Raw genomic sequence first — 17,457 nt, 5'->3', positions numbered from 1 at the left:
TCCTGGGCCACCCAGTCCTCCCTCATAGTCACCTTTTAATATATTCTCCAGAAGAGACAGAGCCGTTTTACATCTGGGAGGAGTGCCTGATCTCTTTATCCAAGGAGAAGACTTTAAAGTAACCCTCCTGACTAATCTCTCTCAAGCACCACAGACTGCTGATTTGTGAGGTGACTATCTTTCATATATACCACATCCAGGCCAGATGTCTCAGCTATTGTAAACCTCATCATGACTTAATGGGACAGTTAAAAATTCTGTGCATTTAATAAAATTCAGAGGTCATTAGCATCAAACATAAGGGAGAGAGTGAAATAAATTAAAAGTCATACCACAAGCTCTGATATGGTATGATACGTATGATAAACAAACTCTATCACAAGGCAGAGTGAAATATTTTCAGATAACCTGGCAAGTTTTATCTTGAAAATAGGAGATCTTGTTTAGAAGTATGTACATATAAGCAACATTAAAACATTGGGACAATTACTTTATATTTTTCAGGGAAAAAAATTCCTCTTGAATTGATAGTTTCCATATGTAATGTCGTGGAAGCAATGCATAATTATGTGATACTCATAGCTTATAAAAGGATGATTACATTTGTGCTTATTCTTACTTTTTAATGTTGCTTAAATTAGATGAGTAATAAAAGCTTATTTTATGAGAGAAGGAAACCTACAATGACATTTCTCCCGGGAAAGACTCTTTCTTTGTTGTAGTATGAAGAGTTAGACGAAACAATATTTATTGACTATTTCAGTCAGTCTGTTGCCAATTACTCCTGACTTATTTTGTGTTTGAACCAGAATCTCTCTGTAACTCCTTTACTAATAGCTAGTGATATTATTCCCTAGCCTCTTAAGTACAACCCTGATACCAGAAAGTAAGCATCTAAAGTGTTCTACCGTAAACTTTACAGTTATTTAGCTCAGGGGTCACAGAAGACTTCCATTTAATCCATCCCCTAAGCTGACTCTTCCTCATGCTCTAGACAGTCTTTTTCTCTATATCCTGTTATTGGAGGAGAGCTTTCAGAGTTGTTTTCATAGTGCTCCTCAGTTGTGCTGGAGATAGCGATCTGCATTTGGCTCATAATCTCACCACTGTTTCTCTGTCCCACAGACATTCTTTAAGGCTTTTTTTGTGGAAGAAAGAGTAGCATTTCTTGCATGAAACTTCTTGCATAAGGAGACCTCCACAAATAACATTTATATAGAAATTTTGATTTGCACATCTTGTGGGATTTAAAAAGAAGGTTAAGTTTTTGTAAATGAGTTTTGGCCTCAATCAGCAAGTAAACCAGTAAATTGTCAGTAAAGAAGCCTGAGGCCTCTTTGGAGCTGCTTAACTTGAGTAAATCTTTTCCCTGTTCTTGTGTATGTCTTTTCTTCTCTACAACTTTCCTCCCTCTTCCAACTTTCTAGCAATCCCTATGATGCTGATGTTCTTTATTATACCTCTGTGAAATGGCTAGAAAAACTGGCATCCTAACCTTTATTTACTAATAAACCTGATTACATCAAGTATGTCAATTTGAAAGCATGTAGAACAGAATCACAGAATCAGAACTTGGCGGTTAGAGGATGTTTGTGTTTCCTTTTCATCCTCCTGACCCTTTTGTAGTTTTTGGTGGGTTAGCTTTGGGAAGATGACTTAGCCTGTTTCTTTACGTGGCCAGGTTGTTTGCAGCAACCTCTGTTCCCTCCCTGATCTCACCATTAACATCTTTGGTTATATTCAGGGCAAAGCAAAGGGAACAAACCCTGACATTATTGACATAAAGAAAATCTGAGCCCACTTTTCTATTTGTACTGGGAGTTCAACAAAGTGGGCCCAAGAGAATGTATATATATGAACTTTTTAGTATGTATTGGGAATTCAGAACTTCACAGGAATATTTTTACATAGGAATTCACTCTCCTATCCTGGATGCAAAGGGAGACTCTGTGCTTACTCAAATCCCCTCTCATATGTTAGGTACCTTTCTGCTTTGGATATGCTTTGAATAGGTCTCTTCCCTACAGAACAGGATTTGCTGCATATGTTCAACTGTTCAAAACTAAAGGGAACATTTCACCTAGGCATGATTTTCAAATGCACGAATGATATTTAGACATTAACTCACCTTTTTATCGAGGAAAATATCTTTTCTGATTGCTTCTTTAGTAAGATTATCTTTGAATGAAGTATATCCCATGGCAGATTGTGTTCCAACGTGAGTTCATGACATCATCACCTGCACAAGTCACTGTCCACTGGTCAAGCAAAAAGAAACCAGCAACTATTCCATATGCTTTTGCTAGGAGAAGAAGATACATCTTTCTTGTTTATAGATAGAGAGCTATGTAAACCTCTACATCAGCAAATACAATATGTATTGTCATCAAGAATTTAATATTTGGAAAGAAGAGAGTGGAATATCTTCCTTTGTTTTATAAAATTTTCCATCTTTTTATTACTTTCATTTCATTGTAAAGTCAAGTCACTATCTTGGTATCACCAACGTTGTTATATAAGCAGTATGTTTTCCTTATTTGTAATTAATTTAATACTATATTTTTTACCTTTAGAATAAATCAGAGCTTTGTCACAGTCATGAGATGGCCAGCAAATTAGTTTGGTCTCACTCCACAGAATATGACAGATTTATTTGTGATAAAACAAATGGATAGATGAAAAGTATTGCACAATAATCAGGTGGTAAATAGATTGTAGATGGGTTTTCATGTTTAAGTTATGAGTTCTAAATGATCTTGTGCTGCAAGAACTTCATCTGCCCTGAATTTCATGTTCCATAACTAAGATTTCTAAGGAAATTTTTCATCTATTACACAATGCTGACAATCACATTGACTTTGCATTGTACATTTACAGGCAATGTGTAGGTACAGTTCTTTTTTAAAGTAAACTTAGATAGTTTTTCTAAAACATAGCCTTTACTATAAATTATTTTGAAAGAAAAAACACACAAATTTTAATTAGTAGGAAATACAGAGTTATCTGTACATTAGACTTTTAATAGATTTGGAAATAATATTTGAAGGTTATTATTTGTGATGTGAGCTTATTATTTACTAGACAAAAAAGAAGAAGAGACCAAGAAGTCATCTATCAGTGGCCTTCATTTGACATTTCTGTTTTAATGAAGGCCCTGGCTGAAACAGATAGCTCCATCATTAAAATTAAATCGTTCCTCTGCACACCACCTCTGTGTGTATCAATAGGGCTGTAGGCTAAAAGTACCGACATGTAGCTCTATAATTTTTCAGACACAGGAAAATTCTGGACAAATCATTCTGAACCTTGTGACTTAATCTGATCAACATTTCGATGCACACAACAACAACAGCAGCAATGATAGTGCAGTCTGAAAAAGGCCAATGGAAGGAGTGACTAATTTCACTCTACCCAGCGAGCTTTAGGAAAGGAACATCATCATATAAGTCACAGTTGCTTGAGGGGACAGGGGGGAGAGGGAGATTGAACTGATACAAAGGCCACCCTCTTGAACTCCGTTCTGCTATAGTATCTGTTTTGTAATTTTCCCACTTGATTTTTGTGTTAATGAAGCTCATTTAAGATAAGCCATATGCCAATAGTTGTTTAATTCTGCCAACCTACTGACAAGGGAAATAAACACTTCCCTTTCCTTCTCTGTTAAAGTCAAACCAGATTCACTCAGATATTTTGTTTCTGTCACATGGACTGGCCTGTCTTCTCAAATGGTTGTAACACATCAATCCATCTGATAAAGGGCAGTTTAAGGAAGGCAAAGCATGGCACTGTGCTCTTTAATCTGTCAAGGCATATTTTCCTTTGCTTTTGAAATGTTCCAGTATCCTCTGTCAAAGGCAATTTTTTGTATTTCACCCTAGCATTCATATTAATTAATCTTTAAAATATAATTGCCCAGGACAATGCCAGTTGTGAAGAACACATCTCGCCTGTCTTATTTTGTTGCTGATGCTGTGAGTATATTGCATCTGAAGCTGCTTTACATTTTGCAGACAGAGAGTGGATGTTTTAGTGGTCAAAACAGGAGGAAAGGAAGTTAAGACTAAAGCTAGATTTGCTTTGCTTCTTTAAAACTTTTTGTTTCTCTGCCGCAGGATTTCTTTGCATTTTGATGACACTTTTGATAGCATGTTTAAGTCAGACAGAAAAGTGTCTGATTTTGACAATAATCCAAAGCTCCTAATGGCAGTTTAAAGAAGAGAGATTTTATTACATCTGGAAGATGAGTTTTGTCACAGAAAAAAGCAAAACTGACTTCAACAAAGAAACATCCCTACCTTTTACTCGGCTCTTGCTGAAAAGCTTGCAAAAAAGTTTCCCATTAGCTGCATCTAACTGGGGTTTCCATGTTGGCATTTAATGCACTAAGAGCATTTTGTTTGTCAAATTTGCTGTGGAAAGTCTGATTATTGGGCAAAATTACTAGGATCTGCCCCCTGCTCTGAGGCTGAACTGGTTTGACGCCTTTTGGTGGGTCACTTTGTTGATTTCCAAAAGCAGCTTCTGTTTCTGGATTCCATCTTTCATAAAAGTTGTGCAGTGAGTCGTCAATGACACTTACGCTTTTCTGACTCCTGTACATACAAGACTTAAAATATACTTTCTTTATGTAGTGTGCCTGTCAAATAAAGGATGTAATTACTCAAACTTTCATTTTAATATATACCCAGATTAAATACTCACAGCGTAATGAATAATTCATTTAAAGACTTCTGAAAGTAATTAATATGATCTAATACCAATGTTTGGTGGTCGCGCTTGTTTGCCTGATAGAAAACACACAAAAGCACCAGTCATGACCTTGAATGATTTATAATCTATGGCACTGACACTCAGACAGAGAGGCAGTGTAAAACAGAGCCCAAACTAATGAGCTGTGCTGCAGCTGGAGAAAGGAGTCAGTAGCAGAAATTAGGAGGTAATTACCCAGTGGCACAGATGAAGAAAAGGCAACATCAGTGGGACTTGGCTAAAAACAGTTGGAAACATTCATACAGAATGTCTTACTAATTCTTTTGCTAAGTCTGTGTGGAAACTGGGTCCAGATCCTGTGTTATGCTCTACATTGCTATCTGGCAGTTGCCTTCTGCAGTAGAAATATCAGCCTGCTCACCCAGAGGCCTCACTTGCATGAAATAAGAAAAAGTGACACCTTGCCCTTAATCAGAGCCTTTTCCCATTTAATGGATCTACTCTGTCGAAATGTTTTTATAATTCATGTTTAAGTCCAGACTCCATGTATTTAAATCCAAAAGGGTGAAGGACACAGAAGAAAGAGGCACATAATAATGCATCTTCATACTTATGGGACAGAATTAGGGGACACACAGAAAGTTGAAATATCAGACTCTAGGATGATTGAGTAATTTCTTGTTTAGTACAAAATACACTAGGGGTTATTACATGGGCAAGAAATATGATTGAAACTAATTTTTGAAAAATCACTTCCCAGATCATAAAATGTATAAATAATCTATAAAGCAACATTTGGTGTGGAGTATAATTAAGCAGACTTTACAAAGTAACAGTAAAGTTTGCTTTCTAAAGATTATTTGCAAAGAAATGCCAGTTTGGATTGCACTACAGACTGCATTGCTTGAAAACATGGGTTATGAGATTTGAACAGCATGCCTTAGGTTGAAGTTACATCAGAGGGACAACATGAGATGAGCAGACTGTAACATGTAAGGTAAAGCAAAATATTCCTACCCCAGAGGAATCCAGCTGAGCAACACCATTATAACTTCACGTCATCCCAGTTTGAGGACTCCACAAATGCTCCGTTGTCCAGTAGGATGGGAATGGAAAGAAAATCTCTTCTTCACTCAACTCATCCATAATTTCTTTGGCAGCTGGTATCACTAATGGGAGGATGCAATGCATGTTCTCGTAGAGTCCAGAGCAACTGTCTGTTAGCACGTGACAGGCCCTATTACCTGCCAGGTGTTACCTTTTCAGATGGTAACTCTGGAAAAGACTTTGTAAACTGTTTTTCATTCTTATGTACTGGCTTTTTTACTATATTATTAGAAAAGAAAAAGTACTTTGTTATTATTCAGGGTATGCAAAATAGTCATTTTCAAATTTATATATGAGACATCTCAATAAATAAGTGGTTGGTTTTCATTAAAGACAGAGGGTCTGTGTTTTAGTGTATACTTGAACTGGTTGCACACACAAACATCCCTCGGAATACTCAATATTTGCAGAAGCATCACTTCCAGTTGCTACCACTAGAGAGTGAATCACAATTCATGTAAGAAAAATTACTCCTGTTGCCAATTTCTGTGTTGCAGGTTATTCTTATTAGTTGTTATATGGCCCTAGAGCTGCCTTAAAAATAGTACACTGGGCAGCCAATTAAAAAAATATCACTATGTTCTCCATCTACAAAATAAATGAGTAGTTCTAATAGTAAAAGTGTCTTTGACCATCTTTCCAGGGACTCTGCAGTCACATGTAACAGTATATCATGGGTTCTGTTGCCATTCCAAGTCATTGTGATGGAAAGAACGAGACAAAGACTGTGATCCCAGTGGGAGGTCTGCTATTCTTGGCCTCTTGTTTTCCTTCTGCTCTTTCATTTCCAGCTATGGATTCTTCTCAGAAGAGTGGAGTAAGCAGATCAACAGCTTTATTGGGTACACAGACATAACACATTCTGATTCGGATCTTGGATATCTTTCTCTTTTTAAAAAGGCTGACCTAAATAAAATGACTATCAAATAATTCAACTCCTTATAGAAGAAAGCAACAATGTGAATTTTCTCTATTTAACAAAATCACATGGAAACCTAGTACAAAATCCCAAATCAAGCAGTTATGCTTTCATGTGAGGCATATAAAACTTAGATTTTTACTTTATTTGAAATATCTGAAATTCTCTCTCCTATCCAGGAGAAAGATAAAGAGAAGATAAAAAAAGAGTTCTCACTTACAGGAATTCATAGACAGCAAATCAAGTACGTAAGAACATTTTTCTACTCATCTACTTAGCTGTAAACTCTCAAAATCTTGGCTAGAAGAGCACTGAGGAAGGAATATGCATGTTTAAAGGAAAATACAAGATGAGAAAAAAAGAACTTAAATACAATCATTCAGTGCATTAATTCTGTACAATTTGCACACATGCTATAAACAAATAATACATTTGGATGCATACAGCTACTCATCCTTGGCATGTATATACGGGAGTGAGATGCAGCCAACAAACAACTTTGCAAATAAGGAACACAATGTTGCCTAGAAATTATGCTTTTCTTTGAAAAGATGAGTAATATTACAAGATGAAAATAATTAGTATTGGACTCATATCATATTTTTTCCAATACTTTCAAAAGAACTGGAAAACCAAGAGACATACTACAATAAACTTATAAAAACAAAAACATGAAAGAAAATTAGTGAAGCTATTGAGAGCTGAGTATCTAAACTTGGACTTCTGAGTCTACAGTAAAGCAGCTGTATATTAGACTTGATTTTCCAAAGGGCTGAGATCCCAGCACCTTCTATTAAAGCTGACATTTTTGAAAGTGTGATCACCTACTTCAGTGTTTTCACCTGGGCTTCAGCTCATAGTGCTAAATTCCCATGTTCGTTAGTCCTTGGGAAAGGAACATAAATGCTCTGAAAATAGTAAAACATTATGAAGACAGGAAATACAAAGAGAAAAGACAAATACAGTATTTAAAAAGATGCAGTATCAAATAAATCTGAGATGTCAGACTTTACCTCAGTACTTTTGGTTATCAAGGAAAGCCATGCTGTTATTTCTCACATGCTTGGTTTTCCAGAATACCAGGAGGTAGGATCAGACCTAAATGTAAAAAGATATTTAAAGGTTCATTATTTGACTGTGGAAACATTGGTAAAACTGACCATTCAGCCTTCTCTACTCTGTTGGCTTGCGCTACAGATAGTCTGAGTCTTTTGAACAGCTGGTTAGCAGTAAACATCTGGGAATCTCTTCTGTTTTAACAAGTGTTCTTCATCTTGGATGCTAAGAGTATACCGTTCAAAGCCAGCAAAAGTAGTCCCTACTTGACTTGTTTCCTGAGTTTACATGCACAGTGATAGAATGGGCTCAATTTAAGTTTAATGGAACTTAGCTCATTGCACTATGGCACTCTTGATGTGAATATAGTTTTCCTTCAATTCTTTGGGGGACTGCTCTATAAAAATAAATTGTTTCTACATGCATTTGTATACCATGAATCTATTATAGAATTTTTATGTTTTAACATAACATAAAATTAGGGAGGCAATAAAATATATGCAATACATTTATTTTGCTTGAGGCACTTCTTTTTGTTTAAGTGTTACACACTATGTTATGCATTGTTTGATTCACCATCCTTTATGGTCATCTTCTGATTGTTATACCATGGGGTTAGAGATTCACAAGAAGCAAGAGGAAGTACGATTCTCCAATGGAAGGCATCAGTGGAAGCAAGGCAGAGAACAGATATTGGCATTCTGGAAACAGTGGCTAGATGAATGTCCTTGTGGGAGACTTTCTGGCAGTAAAGACCAGGTGTCCCCCATGCTGTGTAGAAGAGTGCTTCACCCATCTCTCATCCTGCTCTCAGTGTGCAAATCTGTGTTACCTAATGCAATCCCCTTTGCTGTAGCAACATATGTTAACTTGTTTAGGTCTGTTGGTTGGTTTGGTTTTTTTTTTCCCCATTAATGTTACAGTTTAAGTGCTTCAGTCATCTTTTTTTCCTGTGGTCTAGTCATGGAAAGTCTAGAAGCACATTTTTTTCTTTCATAGACCCACACTAGATTCCTCCACAGATCACCTTGACAGAAGAAAAAGGAAACCATAAAGGTAGGATTGTCATAAATCAGGAAGAAAAACAAGAGTCAGAGCTGGAAAAAAAGAGACAGTTGCAGCTAAATATAGAACCAGTTATTTTTGAAGGGCAAGAGAAAAGCAGTGTTGGGAATTGTTTGATTATTATTTTTAGGGAAGCATACAGTTTCATACAGCCAGCTTTTCCAAGACTGCCTGTCTGCATATTAGGTGACTTCAAAGAGCTGCTTAGCCCAGGCAAGCAAATCAGCTAACAATATGCAGAAATTATTATTAGCACAGGTACTTCTGTCTGCACAAAAAGTGAAATTTTGTTCAGACAAAAATACAGTAAGTGCTGAAAACAAACATATTATGGCTGCATGCATATGCTTGCCTGCTTACATAAAATAACTCTAAAAGGAAAGTAAAAATAGTGATATTCAATATCAGAAAAGGACATAAACCACATAGAGGAATACTTATCATGACTGATCCTTAGTAGCATAGTGGCTTAGATCAGCTGCTAGATGAACAACTGATGGTCTTGGGCAATGCAAAGGAAAAGGCAAATTTTATAAAGGCAAAGGAATGCCTTTATAAAATTTACAGTCTTATTTGGCTGAAGGTATTTGTACCCAAAACTGACCAAATTCAACCCAGGATTTGGAGCTATTCCTGTATTCCTTATTGACGCAAAGCTTTTATACAATGTATTATGCCCAGTCTGTGCTTTCTGGAGTGTCACTGTCTAAATAATTCTGTCATATACTGGCAGATGATGATTTAGCCTAAATTATTCAAACTCTCATCACCTTTCAGTTGAACATGAAGCATTAAGTGCCTAGGAAATGCTAACTGGTATAAAACATTACAGATTGTCCTTTTAGTAATACTGGCTATTGTAAACAACTCAAACCTGCATCCCATTCTCTACAGTAAAGATAACAACCCATTAAATCTGGAAGAGTTCAATAACCCAAAACCAGTATATTAGCATTATCACCTAAAGCTCCAGGCTTCCTTTAATAACTTCCTGCTCTTGAGGCAATGACACTCACTAGGAAAAGCCTAACGATTGCCTGTGCAAGGGACAGGCGTTTTCAGGGGCTGATCCAACAGCATGAAATGCATTCCCCAGGGATGAAGAACTAGCTTGCTACCTCCTGCTCTAAAGTAAATTCCTCAGCATTTATTTTTTGCCTCTACCATAAACATGCAGCAACATGAATCTATCACTGAAATGAACCCAAAACACAACACTTCTTGCGCATCTGCCACTGGGGAGGAGATGTGAGAATGAACATGCGGCAGATGTTACTTATGTTGCTTAATGCATTATTGGAAGGTGTTCAAATATTGGGGTGATAAGATATCATATGGAATACAGTAGAAGAGAACAGAACACATGCAGCAACAAAACCTAGGAAAGTACAATTGTGTTGCAAGCTTTCTGGGTTTTTTTCTCTTTCCTCACAGCAACATTTTCCCCAGCTTAATGATCTCAGTCTCTCTGTTAAACTTAGAAGAAATGAATGTGTTATCACAAGGTCTTTTTCCTCTTTTTCTGACCTTATCTAAACACAAAACTTTGAATGCCTTGCTTTTTTTTTTTTTCCCCTAGGCTTGTGTGGAAATTTGTTCCCTTAATGTGGTGTTTAATGGAGCTATTTTACTACTTCCTTTAATATGTTTATGGTTTGTTCTGATATGTAGATAGATTAATAGAACTGAGGGCCCAAACTGACCTCCAGGTCACCTATCTAATCTGACTTCCTGCATATCATGAGCCACGAAGGTTATGTCTACATCTTACAATGCAGCATGATGAAGAGATGCCTGAGCTAACTCCAGAATCATAAATATTTTTGTCACATCATTATGGCATTCCTCCTGGGATGATTAGCTCAGTTGGAGCACTACATAACATAGCTATACCACTGCTGGATACAAGCTAATATTTCTGCATGAGACCCCAAGGACACCCCAACTCAACATATTTCAACATGAGGCTGCTTGACTTATGTTGGCATCCCCTCAATTTCACTTGGTTTCTGATGCTTGAGACAAGCTAAAGATAATGCTGAATATATATACTTTTTTTAAAGACATCCTTGCACATAATTCATAATTTGTGTTTTGTAATATAATATTAGATATAAGTGAAAAATTAAGACAGCCTATCTTAAGCATTCAGCCAGAAAAGTCCTGACATATATGAAGAAAAGGTGATAAGCAGAACGTGAAAAGATTCCCATTGTTCTTAAAACTCTACGTGGCAATATGCAGAGGCTTCTAAAAGGGCTGGAGCCATGCAAAATTATACACTGTACAAAACCAGTAGCTGACTCTCTCCTCCTTCAGGATCTTGCTCTTCATTTGCTTGTTGAAAATAAAATGCAGAATGCTTCCACTGGCAGAAGTTAACCTTAAAGTTGTTTGGGATGACTCCATGTTTCCCATGGAGCCAGGAGATCCCTAATTTAATCATTACAGCATATAGTCCCAAATAATGAATCTCAGTGCTTCCGTTCCTCAGCAGCTTGAAAAAAATCTGGCAGCAGTGTGACCTGTCTTTCATTACAGTCCCTATAGTTTTTATTCATATGCCTGGTATGTATTCAAACGTGTTCATTTTCAGGTTAAGGTACTTCCAATAGATCAAGCTAACAGCAAGAAAAAGAGAGAATGCCCAGGCTTTCACAGGGCTACTCTGCATTAAAGAGCCACCTATACAAGAATCATCACAGACAAGATAGTCACTGTTGTGATGGTGAACAAAGATAGTAAATTGTATAAATTGTATAAATTGTACTAAATAATGTATAATTTTAAAGCTTTTCTTGGTTGTTTTACTGAATGAACTTCCTCTGCTTAGTCTTTCTCAGTACCTTGCATGATTTAGTCCCTAGTGAAGTGGCTCCTTCTGGCTACTTCACAACGTTAGAATGAAAGTATAGTGGACTAAGAACATATGGTTCATGTTTCAATAGAAACACTTCTTTTTCTACATACAGCCTAGCAGGGTGAATGTTGGCTTTTATTATGCAGATGCAGAAATGTGCTATTGTTTTTATTTTGACCTGTGCTTCCCCTATCATCCTCTTGAGTTCAGGATTATCTATAACTTTCACACTGAAAAGCAGTGATATGAATGTAAGAAGTCACTCCACTTTTCATCAGATTCCACTTAAGGCAATATCCATCTTCCCATTGGTAGCCCTACCATGCAGGGTAATAAAAGGGATTTATGAGCCACCAAACAGTTACAAATGCATGTGTAAGAATCTGCAAATGAATCATGAGCATGAGTTGGGAGTAACTGGAGTTTGAGACTGGTTTTAGATGCAGCAGTTTCTCTTTGGCTCTTTATTCATAACAAATGTACGTGATCACTAAATAGAAAATAAATTTGCTTTCAAAAAATAAGCAAAATCTCTGTGAATGGGAAATAACAACAAAAGAAACAACTGTGGAACCGATGACTATATTCTTCATTTGCTTCTGTTGCCTCTAAGATGCTATGTGCTTTCTGACTTTCAGTAACTGTGTCCTTTTTTCTCAGCTGAAATTGTATGCTAAATACCTGTTCTCCTTCTGATCAGCCATCAGTCTAATGATCTTGCTAGTGACTGGGGTTTGAACACAGTTGCTTCTACTTCTGTAGCAGGATAAAATGGAGAAGTCCTCCTGCTTTCTTTGAGACATGTATTGAGGAAACTCAGCCTTCATCCCACCTGAGTGTGAAGCCACGTGATCAGTGGTCATTTTCATAAACCGGTGCATTTAAAACAAAACACATTTTCTGACATAATACATATTAAATAGTATGTTCTGAATCTTTTTTTATTTTAATATGGCACCAGAGTTCCTTACTTCTCTATTGGAGTTTAAAAATGGGGTTTAAAAAAAAAAAAAAGAGACAGAAAGTGACTGACACTGAAGTGTATGAACAAACAGGGGAAAATATGCCAACACTGACTCAGATGTGAGCTCCCCTATGAGCTCACAACAGGATCAAAGCTATTTTGTTTAATTAAAGGCCATCAACACAGAGTAATAAAACCAGGAAAAACGGAGGTGATTTTTGCTCACTTTTTTCATCGTAATAATCTTAGGTGTAAATAGAGTGAGTATAAAAACTCAGGGCAGAAATGTGACCTTTGGTTTGGTTTCTTTATTTGGTTTCTTTATTTCTGGAAACATAGGAACGTAACTTCAAAATTTTAGATTTCCTTACCCATGTTCATTCAACTTAAAGCACTGCCTGTTTTTTAAAGCCTTGTTTTAATGAAACAATCAGCCCCTGTGCAAGCAAGTGCAATGCTACAGACAACTATAACTTTTGTTGTTCATTTAAACTCAGTGTTTCTGTCGTAAACCAGCTCTAGTACTCTGTCGACACAGCCTATGGTACTATGCTCTTGTTTTCCAAGCCATCAAGACCTAGCCTGTCTTTAGGAACAAAATTTGAATATAAATCAGTCTGCTTCCCCTCTTCTCCTCATAACAGAGTTTCCCTGACTGGAAATATAGTTGGGCTTGATAACCAAAAGAGGCAAAACACAAGGTAAAAAATAGATTGCGTGGATATTCAAAGTGCTTTGGCTTGTGTGTGATCTTGAGTCCTAAGTTTGACCATAGACAGCTGTACTCCTCTGGACACACATGTGTACATAATGAAAAGATGGTTTCTGTTGCAGAGATATAATGCTGTTTTATAATAGTTGGATTTTGCCACGAGTGTTTATTTCCAGCATGTGTTTTTTTATTTACTACAATTAATTAGATTTTTTTTTTTAATGTTAGCTGCATATAATTGGACTTCTCATTAACAGTTTTAATGTTCTTAGTTTGGAAGCTGTACACCCTTATAATTGGTGACATTTTCTATAAACACTTATTTTGTCTATAGAAAATCTCACATTCTGCAGGACACTACGAAGTATGCAGTGAAAATAAAGAGATGGTCCATTTCAAACAAACAGAGGAAAGTCAAGGCAGCAGGTATTTAGTGCCTCAGTCCATCTGCCATTTGAAGACAGAGAATGTCTGTTTCTTGTCAGCTCGCAATAGGAAGCAAAGCAGGATGTAAGAGCTGCTGCAGTACGGAGGAAAAGGGCACACCAAACATCATTCATGTCAAGTCCATTGTTTGATCCATGCTTCTTTATCCTTTACATCTTTGCATATCCATATCATTTAGGTTTTGTCTACATGAACATGACATCCAGCTCGAGCTCACAGTCAGTTTTCAAGAACTTCTAATTTACACCCTGAAGTTGTAGTTAGTTATCCTCTAAGCCTATTCATGCAACTAATAACAGTCATAATGCTGTTAATAACTTCAGTTCATGTGCTTAGTTAGTCAATGTTTTCTCCATAAAGAAACAGGAAAAAAAACTTCCATAAATAAAGTATTCCAAAGCTTTCAGAAGCATTATTTCTGAAGACTTTCTTACTAAACCTTCATTGAATGACTGTTGCTGCTAGTTCTTGCATCATGCTTTACACTATTTTTTAACTGTAGTCTCAGAGGTCATTTGAGATCTCAGAGTCTCAGATGCCTCAGCAAGAAAATTTCCATGCTTACTTCAGTGCACTTCTGGGCCAGTGTAATAAGATGTTGCTTGCCATATGGATACATGGACAGAAGGTTTTGGCAGTAGATATAAACTTTGCATTCTTTAGGTTCTTCTTTGGCTAGTAAGATGAGGGTAAAATAATCATGTACAGCTAGAGAAAAACAGACCTAAAGGTGTCAGCATTTTCTTTGAGAGCAAAGTTGGGAATTTGGGTCCTTTTAATAGTTTGTGAGGAAGACAGGGCAGAAAATGCTCGCGGTATAAGTTTGTTTATATAAAATTGACTACCAGTAGTGCTTTTAGTGTTACTAGTATGTGAGACTTCCTTGCTTAGAACTTGAATTCAGGTTGATTTTTACCCCTCCCATATAACAAGTAGTACAAGGAATCTGAATTTGAGCACTGGTGCAGCATTCCTGTGAAGCTGGAGCTAAAGAGTGGGACTCAGATTTTCCATATGTGGAGATATTTGCTTGTCAATGCAAGGTGATATTTGCTTGTCAATGCAAGGTGTGTAACATTGCATTGTGTAGGAGTATTGTGACTCATTCATAGTGTAGGAGTGATGCAGGGCTGAAGACGCAGACACACAGTACACAGCCAGTACTATATACTGTAAGTACCTATTTCACTGAAGCAGGGTATGCCCATTGAAGAAATGATCAACTATAGTAAAACAAAAAAAAATCCCATAAGCCAAATTCCATTTTGTCCTGCCAGCACACAGAAAGGAAAACTACACTTCTTTTTTGTCTTTCCTCTATGTAATCTATCTCATAGTACTCATCCACACATTAGGACTTGCAACACAAGATACAAATGTTACCTTCACTCCCATAAGAGAGTTGACCTACCACTAGATTAAGTATGTATGAACGAACAGAGAGCCCAAAAGCTTACTTGTCTTCACTTTCCAGCAATGAGTCCACTTAGCATTACCTCTGCATACCTTGCTTCCTTGACACCTTTAGACCATTGCATGCTGAACAAACCTGTCACTGCAGAGCACATTGTGGTGAACGTAATCTCATCCCAAACTGCATGGACAGCTTACATTGGAGGCAGGGACTAACAGGAAAAAGAATCTCCTCAGATCCAGGCCTCTGAACATTGACCTCTGAGATACAGTGAGGACACAGACCCGTACGGTTCAGCTTGTTTAGGTAATCATTCAGTATTATAGCAAACACTTGTACAGCTGAATCAAAGTTACATTTACTTTCTCAAGAAGCTACTCAGGTTTAGTTTATAAGCTTATCCAAATATTGTTAATAGGAAATATTCTTGGCTTAAAAATCGTCTCCATGACCAGAAGGGTGCATTGTCTGCACAGAACTAATTACTGTAAAACTTGAGACTATGAAGACACGTACCATGTACCATGGGTGGAGTCTAGCTAAGTATTTCAGTGTTGAAATAATGGCATAAGAAAGGCATCTTTTGACTGCTTATTGTAACAGTGCATACCCTCATGTGGAAAGCATTTTTACACCCTATTCATCAAACAGAAAAGCCTCCATTGATGCAGTACAATTGTAAACAGAAAGATTTTAAGAACCTCACACAAGAAATCTGACTGTAAAAGTTTATGATACTGCTGAAACTCCTGTTGATGTCATGTTGGCAACCAGTTGACTTCCTCAGCATCTGGTGTTACTACACTTGATCAGGTCAGTGGTGACTGGATACCAATGCACTAAGAATGGGAAGGCTACTTCTAGCTTGCTCTGGGGACGCAAGTCAAGAAGCTTTAGGGCGACAGATCTTAAAACAAACACTCCAGAATTTAAAAAAAAAAACAACAAAACACTGACTGCAGGCAATGTCCAGCAGCTAACTCTGTTAAAAGAAAATGAAGCAAATAAATAGGAACATTTAATGCAGAAAGCTTCTAACTTCAAAGGTAAGACATGAGAAATTTCATGACATAGTGTCTGAAGAACAATTTCCCTGTGAATGTTGCTTATATGTCATTGGAGACAAACAAAATTCATATTCTGTAACTAGACAAACTAAAAAATTTTGTAGAATTCAAAGAAGCAAGACATAGGATTGCTTCAAACTGAACTGTGGGCCAATGTAATTTTCTGTCCAACTATTATTTTTATTTAATTCATATGTTAGACCAAACTGATATCCAGTGCAAGGTTGCTGTCAATTTTCCTTCAAAAATGATTTCTCAGGACTCTAGCATAGCTGTTCAAACTACAGTTTCTTCTCAGAAACCAAATATAAAAAGGAAATTAAACTAGAAATCCTGAAACTCTACCATATGCTATGGTTATTTTGACAAAACTTCATCTGCCACTGCAAAGGTCCATTTTTCAAGGATTTATGAACATGCCATGAATATCTACAGTTCAGAAAATAGCCAACTATTATTCTGGGAAATTACATGGTTTGTTGACTGCACCAATAACATTCAGTTGAACTGCTGGTTAAAATGGTTTCCAGAAGTACAATTCATATTTAAAGTCTTTCTGCAGGCAAAAAATAGAGTCCTAAAAAAGTAAAATCTTTTTTCATCATTCAACATAAAACAGATATTTTGTCTTGTGTTGATACAACTAGTTTTTATGACACTTGTCCAATTGTTTCTAAGATAGTTTCTTCTATTCAGGCTGGCATAAATCTCTGCTCTGTCTACTCAGTAGTAAGAATTATATAACAGAGCCATATCTGAGGTAATAAACCCTGGAAAAAAAAATTCTTATGTATATCAGTGGAATTTAGCAGTACTTTCATTAATTAAATTTTCATTAAATCTGGTGTAATGAGATTGGTGTAGAATGGATGGGTAAATTCATGTTTTGCTAATTTGGCACAAAATACTAGTGTCTGGACAATATTAGGCAGAGTACTAGGAAAGCTGGCTGAGGAGAGGATTCATCAGTCAGACCTGAGTGAGTTTTGGGCATAGCCATACCTGTAATTCGTAGAGTTTGTGGCATAACATGAGTCCTGGCTCTATAAAGGCTTGCTCTATGTTTATGAATCATAGCTGGGGTCTAGTTAAGGGTAGAATTGGTATTTTGATGGGTCACCCGCTGGTCATGGGAG

The sequence above is a fragment of the Pygoscelis adeliae genome, unplaced genomic scaffold, assembly GCF_000699105.1.
Source record: "Pygoscelis adeliae isolate BGI_AS28 unplaced genomic scaffold, ASM69910v1 Scaffold320, whole genome shotgun sequence".
NCBI lineage: Eukaryota > Metazoa > Chordata > Aves > Sphenisciformes > Spheniscidae > Pygoscelis > Pygoscelis adeliae.
The sequence above is the reverse complement of the archived record's forward strand: the minus strand, read 5'-3'. Positions refer to the sequence as shown.